The following is a 13237-nucleotide window of genomic DNA, read 5'->3' as shown; positions in this document are numbered from 1 at the left end:
TTTATGCTTCTGGCGTTCACTTCTTAGGCTCTAACTATTCGATCTGGTGGAACAACGGCCTAGGGTGAAGCCTAGGTTGCCCGGAAAGTAGAAATGACCATCACTTTCAAACTGGTTGCAATTATTCGTTTTATACGATGGAAAAGCTGTTGTATTTATATCGTATTTTATGCTTCTGGCGTTCACTTCTTAGGCCCTAACTATTCGATCTGGTGGAACAACGCCCTAGAGTGAAGCCTAGGTTGCTCGACATGTAGAAATGACCATAACTTTCACACTGGTTGCAATTATTCGTTTTATACAATGGAAAAACTGTTCTATTTATTTTGTACTTAACGCTTCGGGCGTTGACTTCTAAGGCCCTAACTGTGTGATCTGGTGGAGCAACGCACTAGAGTGAAGCCTAGGTTACCCGGAACGTAGAAATGACCATTACTTTCACACTGGTTACAATTATTTGTTTTATACGATGGAAAAGTTCTTGTATTTATATCGTATTTTATGCTTCTGGCGTTGACTTCTTAGGCCCTAACTATTCCATCTGGTGGAACAACGCCCTAGGGTAAAGCCCAGGTTGCGCGGAACGAAGAAATGACCATAACTTTCACACTGGTAGCAATTATTCGTTTTATACGATGGAAAAACTGTTGCATCTTTATAGTATGTTATGCTTCTGGCGTTGACTTCTTAGGCCGTAACTATTCGACCTGGTGGAGCAACGCCCTGGAGTGAAACCTAGGTTGCCCGGAACGTACAAATGACCACTACTATCACACTGGTTGCAAATTATTCCTGCTATACGATGGAAAAACTGTTGTATTTTTATTGCATTTTATGCTTCTGGCGTTCACTTCTTAGACCCTAACTTTTCGATCTGGTGGAACAACGGCCTAGGGTGAAGCCTAGGTTGCCCGGAAAGTAGAAATGACCATCACTTTCAAACTGGTTGCAATTATTCGTTTTATACGATGGAAAAGCTGTTGTATTTATATCGTATTTTATGCTTCTGGCGTTGACTTCATGGTCTCTAACTATTCCATCTGGTGGAACAACGCCCTAGGGTGAAGCCTAGGTTGCCCGGAACGTAGAAATGAGCATACCTTTTACACTGGTAGCAATTATTCATTTTATACAATGGAGAAACTGTTCTATTTATTTTGTATTAAATGCTTCGGGCGTTGACTTCTAAGGCCCAAACTGTTTGATCTGGTGGAGCAACGCCCTAGAGGGAAGCCTAGGTTGCCCGGCCCGTAGAAATGACCATAACTTTCACACTGGTTGCAATTATTTGTTTTATACGATGGAAAAGCTGTTGTATTCATATCGTATTTTATGCTTCTGGCGTTGACTTCTTAGGCCCTAACTATTCCATCTGGTGGAACAATGCCCTAGGGTAAAGCCCAGGTTGCGCGGAACGTAGAAATGACCATAACTTTCACACTGGTTGCAATTATTCGTTTTATACAATGGAAAAACTGTTGCATCTTTATCGTATTTTATGCTTCTGGCGTTGACTTCTTAGGCCGTAACTATTCGACCTGGTGGAGCTATGCCCTGGAGTGAAACATAGGTTGCCCGGAACGTAGAAATGACCACTACTATCACACTGGTTGCAAATTATTCCTGCTATACGATGGAAAAACTGTTGTATTTTTATTGCATTTTATGCTTCTGGCGTTCACTTCTTAGGCCCTAACTATTCGATCTGGTGGAACAACGCCGTAGGGTGAAGCCTAGGTTGCCCGGAACGCAGAAATGACCATAACTATCACACTGGTTGCAATTATTCGTTTTGTACGATGGAAAAGCTGTTGCATTTATATCGTATTTTATGCTTCTGGCGTTGACTTCTTAGGCCCTAACTATTCCATCTGGTGGAACAACGGCCTAGGGTGAAGCCTAGGTTGCCCGGAACGTAGAAATGACCATAACTTTTACACTGGTAGCAATTATTCGATTTATACAATGGAAAAACTGTTCTATTTATTTTGTACTTAATGCTTCGGGCGTTGACTTCTAAGGCCCTAACTGTGTGAGCTGGTGGAGCAACGCCCTAGAGTGAAGCCTAGGTTGCCCGGAACGTAGAAATGACCATAACTTTCTCACTGGTTACAATTATTTGTTTTATACGATGGAAAAGTTGTTGTATTTATATCGTATTTTATGCTTCTGGCGTTGACTTCTTATGCCCTAACTATTCCATCTGGTAGAACAACGCCCTAGGGTAAAGCCCAGGTTGCGCGGAACGAAGAAATGACCATAACTTTCACACTGGTAGCAATTATTCGTTTTATACGATGGAAAAACTGTTGCATCTTTATAGTATTTTATGCTTCTGGCGTTGACTTCTTAGGCCGTAACTATTCGACCTGGTGGAGCAACGCCCTGGAGTGAAACCTAGGTTGCCCGGAACGTAGAAATGACCACTACTATCACACTGGTTGCAAATGATTCCTGGTATACGATGGAAAAACTGTTGTATTTTTATTGCATTTTATGCTTCGGGCATTGACTTCTAAGGCCCTAACTATTCAATCTGTTGGAGCAGCGCCCTAGGGTGAAGCCTAGGTTGCTCGGAAAGTAGAAATGACCATCATTTTCATACTGGTTGCAATTATTCGTTTTATACGATGGAAAAACCGTTGTATTTATATTGTATTTTATGCTTCTGGCGTTGACTTCTAAGGCACCAACTATTCGATCTGGTGGAGCAACGCCCTAGAGTGAAGCCTATGTTGCCCGGAACGTAGAATTGTCCATCACTTTCCAACTGGTAGCAATTATTCCTGTTATATGATGGAAACACTGTTGTATTTTTTTTGCATTTTATGGTTCGGGCGTTGACTTCTAAGGCCCTAACTATTCAATCTGTCGGAGCAACGCCCTAGGGTGAAGCCTAGGTTGCTCGGAAAGTAGAAATGACCATTACTTGCACACTGTTTGCAATTATTCATTTAATACGATGGAAATGCTGTTGTATTTATATCGTATTTTATGCTTCGGGCGTTGACTTCTTAGGCCCTAACATTTCGATCTGGTGGAGCAACGCCCTAGAGTGAAGCCTATGTTGCTCGGAATTTAGAATTGACCATAACTTTCAAACTGATTGCATTTACTCGTGTTATACGATGGAAGAACTGTTGCATCTTTATTGCATCTTATGCTTCTGGCGTTGACTTCTAAGGCCCTAACTGTTCTATCTGGTGGAGCAACGCCCTAGAGTGACGCCTAGGTTGCCCGGTACGTCGGAATGACCTTTACTTTCACACTAGTTGCAATAATTCCTGTTATACGATGGAAAAACTGTTGTATTTTCATTGTATTTTATACTTCTGGCGTTTAATTCTATGTCGCTAGCTATTCGATCTGGTGGAGCAACGACCTAGAGTGAAGCCTAGGTTGCCCCGAACGTAAAAATGACCATTCCTTTCACACTGTTTGCAATTATTCCTTTTATACGATGGAAAAAACTGTTGCATCTTTATCGTATTTTATGCTTCTGGCGTTGGCTTCCTAGTCCCTAACTATTTGATCTGGTGGAGCACCGCCCTAGAGTGAAGCCTACGTTGCTCGGAACGTAGAAATGACCACTGCATTCACACTGTTTGCAATTATTCATTTAATACGATGGAAAAGCTGTTGTATTTATTTCGTATTTTATGCTTCTGGCGTTGACTTCGAAGGAACTAACTATTCGATCTGGTGGAGTAACGCCCTAGAGTGAATCCTAGGTTGCTCGGAATGTAGAAATGACCATAACTTTCACACTGGTTGCAATTATTCGTTTTATACGATGGATAAGCTGTTACATTTATATCGTATTTTATGCTTCTGGCGTTCACTTCTTAGGCCCTAACTATTCGATCTGGTGGAACAACGTCCTAGGGTGAAGCCTAGGTTGCCCGGAACGTAGAAATGACCATAACTTTTACACTGGTAGCAATTATTCGCTTTATACGATGGAGAAACTGTTATATTTATATTGTATTTTATGCTTCTGGCGTTGACTTCTTATGCCTTAACGATTCGATCTTGTGGAACAACGCCCTGGAGTGAAGCCTAGGTTGCCTGGAACGTAGAAATGACCATCACTTTCACACGGGTTGCAATCATTCCTGTTATAGGATGGAAAGACTGTTGTATTTTTATTGTATTTTAAGTTTCAGGCGTGGACTTCTGAGTCCCTAGCTATTCGATCTTGTGGAAGAAAGCCATACAGTGAAGCCTAGGTTGCCCCTTAACGTAGAAATGACCATAAGTTTCGTACTGGTGTCAATTATTCCTTTTATACGATGGAAAAGCTGTTGTATTTATATCGTATTTTATGCTTCTGGCGTTCACTTCTTAGGCCCTAACTATTCGATCTGGTGGAACAACGGCCTAGGGTGAAGCCTAGGTTGCTCGGAATGTAGAAATGACCATAACTTTCACACTGGTTGCAATTATTCGTTTTATACGATGGAAAAACTGTTGCATCTTTACAGTATTTTACGCTTCTGGCGTTGACTTCTTAGGCCGTAACTATTCGACCTGGTGGAGCAACGCCCTGGAGTGAAACCTAGGTTGCCCGGAACGTAGAAATGACCACTACTATCACACTGGTTGCAAATTATTCCTGCTACACGATGGAAAAGCTGTTGTATTAATTGTTGCATTTTATGCTTCTGGCGTTCACTTCTTAGGCCCTAACTATTCGATCTGGTGGAACAACGGCCTAGGGTGAAGCCTAGGTTGCCCGGAACGTAGAAATGACCATAACTTTTACACTGGTAGCAATTATTCGTTTTATACAATGGAAAAACTGTTCTATTTATTTTGTACTTAACGCTTCGGGCGTTGACTTCTAAGGCCCTAACTGTGTGATCTGGTGGAGCAACGCACTAGAGTGAAGCCTAGGTTACCCGGAACGTAGAAATGACCATTGCTTTCACACTGGTTACAATTATTTGTTTTATACGATGGAAAAGTTCTTGTATTTATATCGTATTTTATGCTTCTGGCGTTGACTTCTTAGGCCCTAACTATTCCATCTGGTGGAACAACGCCCTAGGGTAAAGCCCAGGTTGCGCGGAACGAAGAAATGACCATAACTTTCACACTGGTAGCAATTATTCGTTTTATACAATGGAAAACCTGTTGCATCTTTATAGTATGTTATGCTTCTGGCGTTGACTTCTTAGGCCGTAACTATTCGACCTGGTGGAGCAACGCCCTGCAGTGAAACCTAGGTTGCCCGGAACTTACAAATGACCACTACTATCACACTGGTTGCAAATTATTCATGCTGTACGATGGAAAAACTGTTGTATTTTTATTGCATTTTATGCTTCTGGCGTTCACTTCTTAGGCCCTAACTTTTCGATCTGGTGGAACAACGGCCTAGGGTGAAGCCTAGGTTGCCCGGAAAGTAGAAATGACCATCACTTTCAAACTGGTTGCAATTATTCGTTTTATACGATGTAAAAGCTGTTGTATTTATATCGCATTTTATGCTTCTGGCGTTGACTTCTAAGGCCCTAACAATTCGATCTGGTGGAGCAACGCCCTAGAGTGAAGCCTTGGGTGCCCGGTACGTAGAAATGACCATCACTTTCAAACTGGTTGCAATTATTCGTTTTATACGTTGGAAAAGCTGTTGTATTTATATCGTATTTTAAGCTTCTGGCGTTGACTTCTTAGGCCCTAAAAAATTCCATCTGGTGGAACAACGGCCTAGGGTGAAGCCTAGGTTGCCCGGAACGCAGAAATGACCATAACTATCACACTGGTTGCAATTATTCGTTTTGTACGATGGAAAAGCTGTTGCATTTATATCGTATTTTATGCTTCTGGCGTTGACTTCTTAGGCCCTAACTATTCCATCTGGTGGAACAACGCCCTAGGGTAAAGCCCAGGTTGCGCGGAACGTAGAAATGACCATAACTTTCACACTGGTTGCAATTATTCGTTTTATACAATGGAAAAACTGTTGCATCTTTATCGTATTTTATGCTTCTGGCGTTGACTTCTTAGGCCGTAACCATTCGATCTGGTGGAGCAACGCCCTGGAGTGAATCCGAGGTTGCCCGGAGCGTAGAAATGACCACTACTATCACACTGGTTGCATATTATTCCTGCTACACGATGGAAATACTGTTGTATTTTTATTGCATTTTATGCTTCTGGCGTTCACTTCTTAGGCCCTAACTATTCGATCTGGTGGAACAACGGCCTAGGGTGAAGCCTAGGTTGCCCGGAACGTAGAAATGACCATAACTTTTACACTGGTAGCAATTATTCGTTTTATACAATGGAAAAACTGTTCTATTTATTTTGTACTTAACGCTTCGGGCGTTGACTTCTAAGGCCCTAACTGTGTGATCTGGTGGAGCAACGCACTAGAGTGAAGCCTAGGTTACCCGGAACGTAGAAATGACCATTACTTTCACACTGGTTACAATTATTTGTTTTATACGATGGAAAAGTTCTTGTATTTATATCGTATCTTATGCTTCTGGCGTTGACTTCTTAGGCCCTAACTATTCCATCTGGTGGAACAACGCCCTAGGGTAAAGCCCAGGTTGCGCCGAACGTAGAAATGACCATAACTTTCACACTGGTTGCAATTATTCGTTTTATACAATGGAAAAACTGTTGCATCTTTATCGTATTTTATGCTTCTGGCGTTGACTTCTTAGGCCGTAACTATTCGACCTGGTGGAGCAACGCCCTGGAGTGAAACCTAGGTTGCCCGGAACGTAGAAATGACCACTACTATCACACTGGTTGCAAATTATTCCTGGTATACGATGGAAAAACTGTTGTATTTTTATTGCATTTTATGCTTCGGGCATTGACTTCTAAGGCCCTAACTATTCAATCTGTTGGAGCAGCGCCCTAGGGTGAAGCCTAGGTTGCTCGGAACGTAGAATTGGCCATCACTTTCAAACTGGTTGCAATTATTCCTGTTATATGATGGAAACGCTGTTGTATTTTTTTTGCATTTTATGGTTCGGGCGTTGACTTCTTATGCCCTAACCATTCAATCTGTTGGAGCAATGCCCTAGGGTGAAGCCTAGGTTGCTCGGAAAGTAGAAATTACCATAAGTTTCATACTGGTTCCAATTATTCGTTTTATACGATGGAAAAGCTGTTGTATTTATATTGTATTTTATGCTTCTGGCGTTGACTTCTAAGGCCCTAATTATTCGATCTGGTGGAGCAATGCCTCCGAGTTAAGTCTAGGATGCCCGAAGCGCCGAAATGATCATTACTTTCACGCTCGTTGCAATTATTCCTGTTATGCGATGAAAAGACTGTTGTATTTATATCGTATTTTATGCTTCTGGCGTTGACTTTTTAGGCCCTAACTATTCCATCTGGTGGGACAACGCCCTAGGGTAAAGCCCAGGTTGCGCGGAACGAAGAAATGACCATAACTTTCACACTGGTAGCAATTATTCGTTTTATACGATGGAAAAACTGTTGCATCTTTATAGTATTTTATGCTTCTGGCGTTGACTTCTTAGGCCGTAACTATTCGACCTGGCGGAGCAACGCCCTGGAGTGAAACCTAGGTTGCCTGGAACGTACAAATGACCACTACTATCACACTGGTTGCAAATTATTCCTGCTATACGATGGAAAAACTGTTGTATTTTTATTGCATTTTATGCTTCTGGCGTTTACTTCTTAGGCCCTAACTATTCGATCTGGTGGAACAACGGCCTAGGGTGAAGCCTAGGTTGCCCGGAAAGTAGAAATGACCATCACTTTCAAACTGGTTGCAATTATTCGTTTTATACGATGGAAAAGCTGTTGTATTTATATCGTATTTTATGCTTCTGGCGTTGGCTTCATAGTCCCTAACTATTCCATGTGGTGGAACAACGCCCTAGGGTGAAGCCTAGGTTGCCCGGAACGTAGAAATGACCATACCTTTTACACTGGTAGCAATTATTCATTTTATACGATGGAAAATCTGTTCTATTTATTTTGTATTAAATGCTTCGGGCGTTGACTTCTAAGGCCCAAACTGTTTGATCTGGTGGAGCAACGCCCTAGAGGGAAGCCTAGGTTGCCCGGCCCGTAGAAATGACCATAACTTTCACACTAGTTGCAATTATTTGTTTTATACGATGGAAAAGCTGTTGTATTCATATCGTATTTTATGCTTCTGGCGTTGACTTCTTAGGCCCTAACTATTCCATCTGGTGGAACAACGCCCTAGGGTAAAGCCCAGGTTGCGCGGAATGTAGAAATGACCATAACTTTCACACTGGTTGTAATTATTCGTTTTATAGGATGGAAAAGCTGTTGCATTTATATTGTATTTTATGCCTCTTGCGTTGACTTCTTAGCCCGTAGCAATTAGATGCGGTGGAGCAACGCCCTAGAGTGACGCCTAGGGTGCTCGGAACGTAGAAATGACCATTACTTTCACACTGGTTGCAATTATTCGTTTTATACGATGGAAAAGCTGTTGTATTTATATCGTATTTTATGCTTCTGGCGTTGACTTCTTAGGCCCTAACTATTCGATCTGGTGGAACAACGCCCTAGAGTGAAGCCTAGGTTGCCTGGAACGTAGAAATGAACATCACTTTCACACGGGTTGCAATTATTCCTGTTATAGGATGGTAAGACTGTTGTATTTTTATTGTATTTTATACTTCAGGCGTTGACTTCTGATGCCGTAGCTATTCGATGTGGTGGAAGAACGCCATAGAGTGAAGCCGAGGTTGCCCGGAACGTAGAAATGACCATAAGTTTAATACTGGTTGCAATTATTCGTTTTATAGGATGGAAAAACTGTTGTATTTATATTGTATTTTATGATTCTGGCGTTCACTTCTTAGGCCCTAACTATTCGATCTGGTGGAACAACGCGCGAGGGTGAAGCCTAGGTTGCCTGGAACGTAGAAATGACCATAACTTTTTCACTGGTAGCAATTATTCGTTTTATACGATGGATAAGCTATTATATTTATATCGTATTTTATGCTTCTGGCGTTCACTTCTTAGGCCCTAACTATTCGATCTGGTGGAACAACGTCCTAGGGTGAAGCCTAGGTTGCCCGGAACGTAGAAATGACCATAACTTTTACACTGGTAGCAATTATTCGTTTTATACGATGGATAAGCTGTTATATTTATATCGTATTTTATGCTTCTGGCGTTGACTTCTTACGCCGTAACTATTCGATCTGGTCGAGCAACACCCTGTAGTGAAACCTAGGTTGCTCGGAACGTAGAATTGGCCATCACTTTCAAACTGGTTGCAATTATTCGTGTTATATGATGGAAACACTGCTGTATTTTTTTTGCATTTTATGTTTCGGGCGTTGACTTCTAAGGCCCTAACTATCAATATGTTGGTGCAACGCCCTAGGGTGAAGCCTAGGTTGCTCGGAAAGTAGAAATGACCATTACTTTCACACTGTTTGCAATTATTCCTTTTATACGATGGAAAAGCTGTTGTATTTTTATTGCATTTTATGCTTCGGGCGTTGACTTCTAAGGCCCTAACTTTTCAATCTGTTCGAGCAACGCCCGAGGGTGAAGCCTAGGTTGCTCGGAAAGTAGAAATGACCATTACTTTCACACTGGTTGCAATTATTTGTTTTATACGATGGAAAAGCTGTTGTATTCATATCGTATTTTATGCTTCTGGCGTTGACTTCTTAGGCCCTAACTATTCCATCTGGTGGAACAACGCCCTAGGGTAAAGCCCAGGTTGCGCGGAACGAAGAAATGACCATAACTTTCACACTGGTTGCAATTATTCGTTTAATACGATGGAAAAACTGTTCTATTTATTTTGTATTAAATGCTTCGGGCGTTGACTTCTAAGGCCCAAACTGTTTGATCTGGTGGAGCAACGCCCTAGAGGGAAGCCTAGGTTGCCCGGCCCGTAGAAATGACCATAACTTTCACACTGGTTGCAATTATTTGTTTTATACGATGGAAAAGCTGTTGTATTCATACCGTATTTTATGCTTCTGGCGTTCACTTTTTAGGCCCTAACTATTCCATCTGGTGGGACAACGCCCTAGGGTAAAGCCCAGGTTGCGCGGAACGAAGAAATGACCATAACTTTCACACTGGTAGCAATTATTCGTTTTATACGATGGAAAAACTGTTGCATCTTTATAGTATTTTATGCTTCTGGCGTTGACTTCTTAGGCCGTAACTATTCGACCTGGCGGAGCAACGCCCTGGAGTGAAACCTAGGTTGCCTGGAACGTACAAATGACCACTACTATCACACTGGTTGCAAATTATTCCTGCTATACGATGGAAAAACTGTTGTATTTTTATTGCATTTTATGCTTCTGGCGTTTACTTCTTAGGCCCTAACTATTCGATCTGGTGGAACAACGGCCTAGGGTGAAGCCTAGGTTGCCCGGAACGTAGAAATGACCATACCTTTTACACTGGTAGCAATTATTCATTTTATACGATGGAAAATCTGTTCTATTTATTTTGTATTAAATGCTTCGGGCGTTGACTTCTAAGGCCCAAACTGTTTGATCTGGTGGAGCAACGCCCTAGAGGGAAGCCTAGGTTGCCCGGCCCGTAGAAATGACCATAACTTTCACACTGGTTGCAATTATTTGTTTTATACGATGGAAAAGCTGTTGTATTCATACCGTATTTTATGCTTCTGGCGTTGACTTCTTAGGCCCTAACTATTCCATCTGGTGGAACAACGCCCTAGGGTAAAGCCCAGGTTGCGCGGAATGTAGAAATGACCATAACTTTCACACTGGTTGTAATTATTCGTTTTATAGGATGGAAAAGCTGTTGCATTTATATTGTATTTTATGCCTCTTGCGTTGACTTCTTAGCCCGTAGCAATTAGATGCGGTGGAGCAACGCCCTAGAGTGACGCCTAGGGTGCTCGGAACGTAGAAATGACCATTACTTTCACACTCGTAGCAATTATTCGTTTTATACGATGGAAAAGCTGTTGTATTTGTATCGTATTTTATGCTTCTGGCGTTGACTTCTTAGGCCCTAACTATTCGATCTGGTGGAACAACGCCCTAGAGTGAAGCCTAGGTTGCCTGGAACGTAGAAATGAACATCACTTTCACACGGGTTGCAATTATTCCTGTTATAGGATGGAAAGACTGTTGTATTTTTATTGTATTTTATACTTCAGGCCTTGACTTCTGATGCCGTAGCTATTCGATGTGGTGGAAGAACGCCACAGAGTGAAGCCGAGGTTGCCCGGAACGTAGAAATGACCATAAGTTTAATACTGGTTGCAATTATTCGTTTTATAGGATGGAAAAACTGTTGTATTTATATTGTATTTTATGATTCTGGCGTTCACTTCTTAGGCCCTAACTATTCGATCTGGTGGAACAACGCGCTAGGGTGAAGCCTAGGTTGGCTGGAACGTAGAAATGACCATAACATTTTCACTGGTAGCAATTATTCGTTTTATACGATGGATAAGCTATTATATTTATATCGTATTTTATGCTTCTGGCGTTCACTTCTTGGGCCCTAACTATTCGATCTGGTGGAACAACGTCCTAGGGTGAAGCCTAGGTTGCCCGGAAAGTAGAAATGACCATCACTTGCACACGGGTTGCAATTATTCCTGCTATAGGATGGAAAAACTGTTGTATTTTAATTGGATTTTAAGCTTCGGGCGTTGACTTCTAAGGCCCTAACTATTCGATCTGGTGGAGCAACGCCCTAGAGTGAAGCCTAGGCTGCCCGGTACGTAGAAATGACCATCACTATCAGACTGGTGGCAATTATTTGTTTTATACGATGGAAAAGCTGTTGTATTTATATCGTAGTTTATGCTTCTGGCGTTCACTTCTTGGGCCCTAACTATTCGATCTGGTGGAACAACGTCCTAGGGTGAAGCCTAGGTTGCTCGAAATGTAGAAATGACCATAACTTTCACACTGGTTGCAATTATTCGTTTTATACGATGGAAAAAATGTTGCATCTTTATCGTATTTTATGCTTCTGGCGTTGACTTCTTAGGCCGTAACTATTCGATCTGGTGGAGCAACGCCCTGGAGTGAATCCTAGGTTGCCCGGAACGTAGAAATGACCACTACTATCACACTGGTTGCATATTATTCCTGCTACACGATGGAAAAACTGTTGTATTTTTATTGCATTTTATGCTGCTGGCGTTCACTTCTTAGGCCCTAACTATTCGATCTGGTGGAACAACGGCCTAGGGTGAAGCCTAGGTTGCCCGGAACGTAGAAATGACCATAACTTTTACACTGGTAGCAATTATTCGTTTTATACAATGGAAAAACTGTTCTATTTATTTTGTACTTAATGCTTGGGGCGTTGACTTCTAAGGCCCTAACTGTGTGATCTGGTGGAGCAACGCCCTAGAGTGAAGCCTAGGTTGCCCGGAACGTAAAAATGACCATTACTTTCACACTGGTTACAATTATTTGTTTTATACGATGGAAAAGTTGTTGTATTTATATCGTATTTTATGCTTCTGGCGTTGACTTCTTAGGCCCTAACTATTCCATATGGTGGAACAACGCCCTAGGGTAAAGCCCAGGTTGCGCGGAACGAAGAAATGACCATAACTTTCACACTGGTAGCAATTATTCGTTTTATACGATGGAAAAACTGTTGCATCTTTATAGTATTTTATGCTTCTGGCGTTGACTTCTTAGGCCGTAACTATTCGACCTGGCGGAGCAACGCCCTGGAGTGAAACCTAGGTTGCCTGGAACGTACAAATGACCACTACTATCACACTGGTTGCAAATTATTCCTGCTATACGATGGAAAAACTGTTGTATTTTTATTGCATTTTATGCTTCTGGCGTTTACTTCTTAGGCCCTAACTATTCGATCTGGTGGAACAACGGCCTAGGGTGAAGCCTAGGTTGCCCGGAAAGTAGAAATGACCATCACTTTCAAACTGGTTGCAATTATTCGTTTTATACGATGGAAAAGCTGTTGTATTTATATCGTATTTTATGCTTCTGACGTTGACTTCATAGTCCCTAACTATTCCATCTGGTGGAACAACGCCCTAGGGTGAAGCCTAGGTTGCCCGGAACGTAGAAATGACCATACCTTTTACACTGGTAGCAATTATTCATTTTATACAATGGAAAATCTGTTCTATTTATTTTGTATTAAATGCTTCGGGCGTTGACTTCTAAGGCCCAAACTGTTTGATCTGGTGGAGCAACGCCCTAGAGGGAAGCCTAGGTTGCCCGGCCCGTAGAAATGACCATAACTTTCA

This window comes from Calliopsis andreniformis, chromosome 11, assembly GCF_051401765.1.
Source record: "Calliopsis andreniformis isolate RMS-2024a chromosome 11, iyCalAndr_principal, whole genome shotgun sequence".
In the NCBI taxonomy this organism is placed as follows: Eukaryota; Metazoa; Arthropoda; class Insecta; order Hymenoptera; family Andrenidae; genus Calliopsis; species Calliopsis andreniformis.
This window is presented reverse-complemented; position numbering follows the sequence as displayed.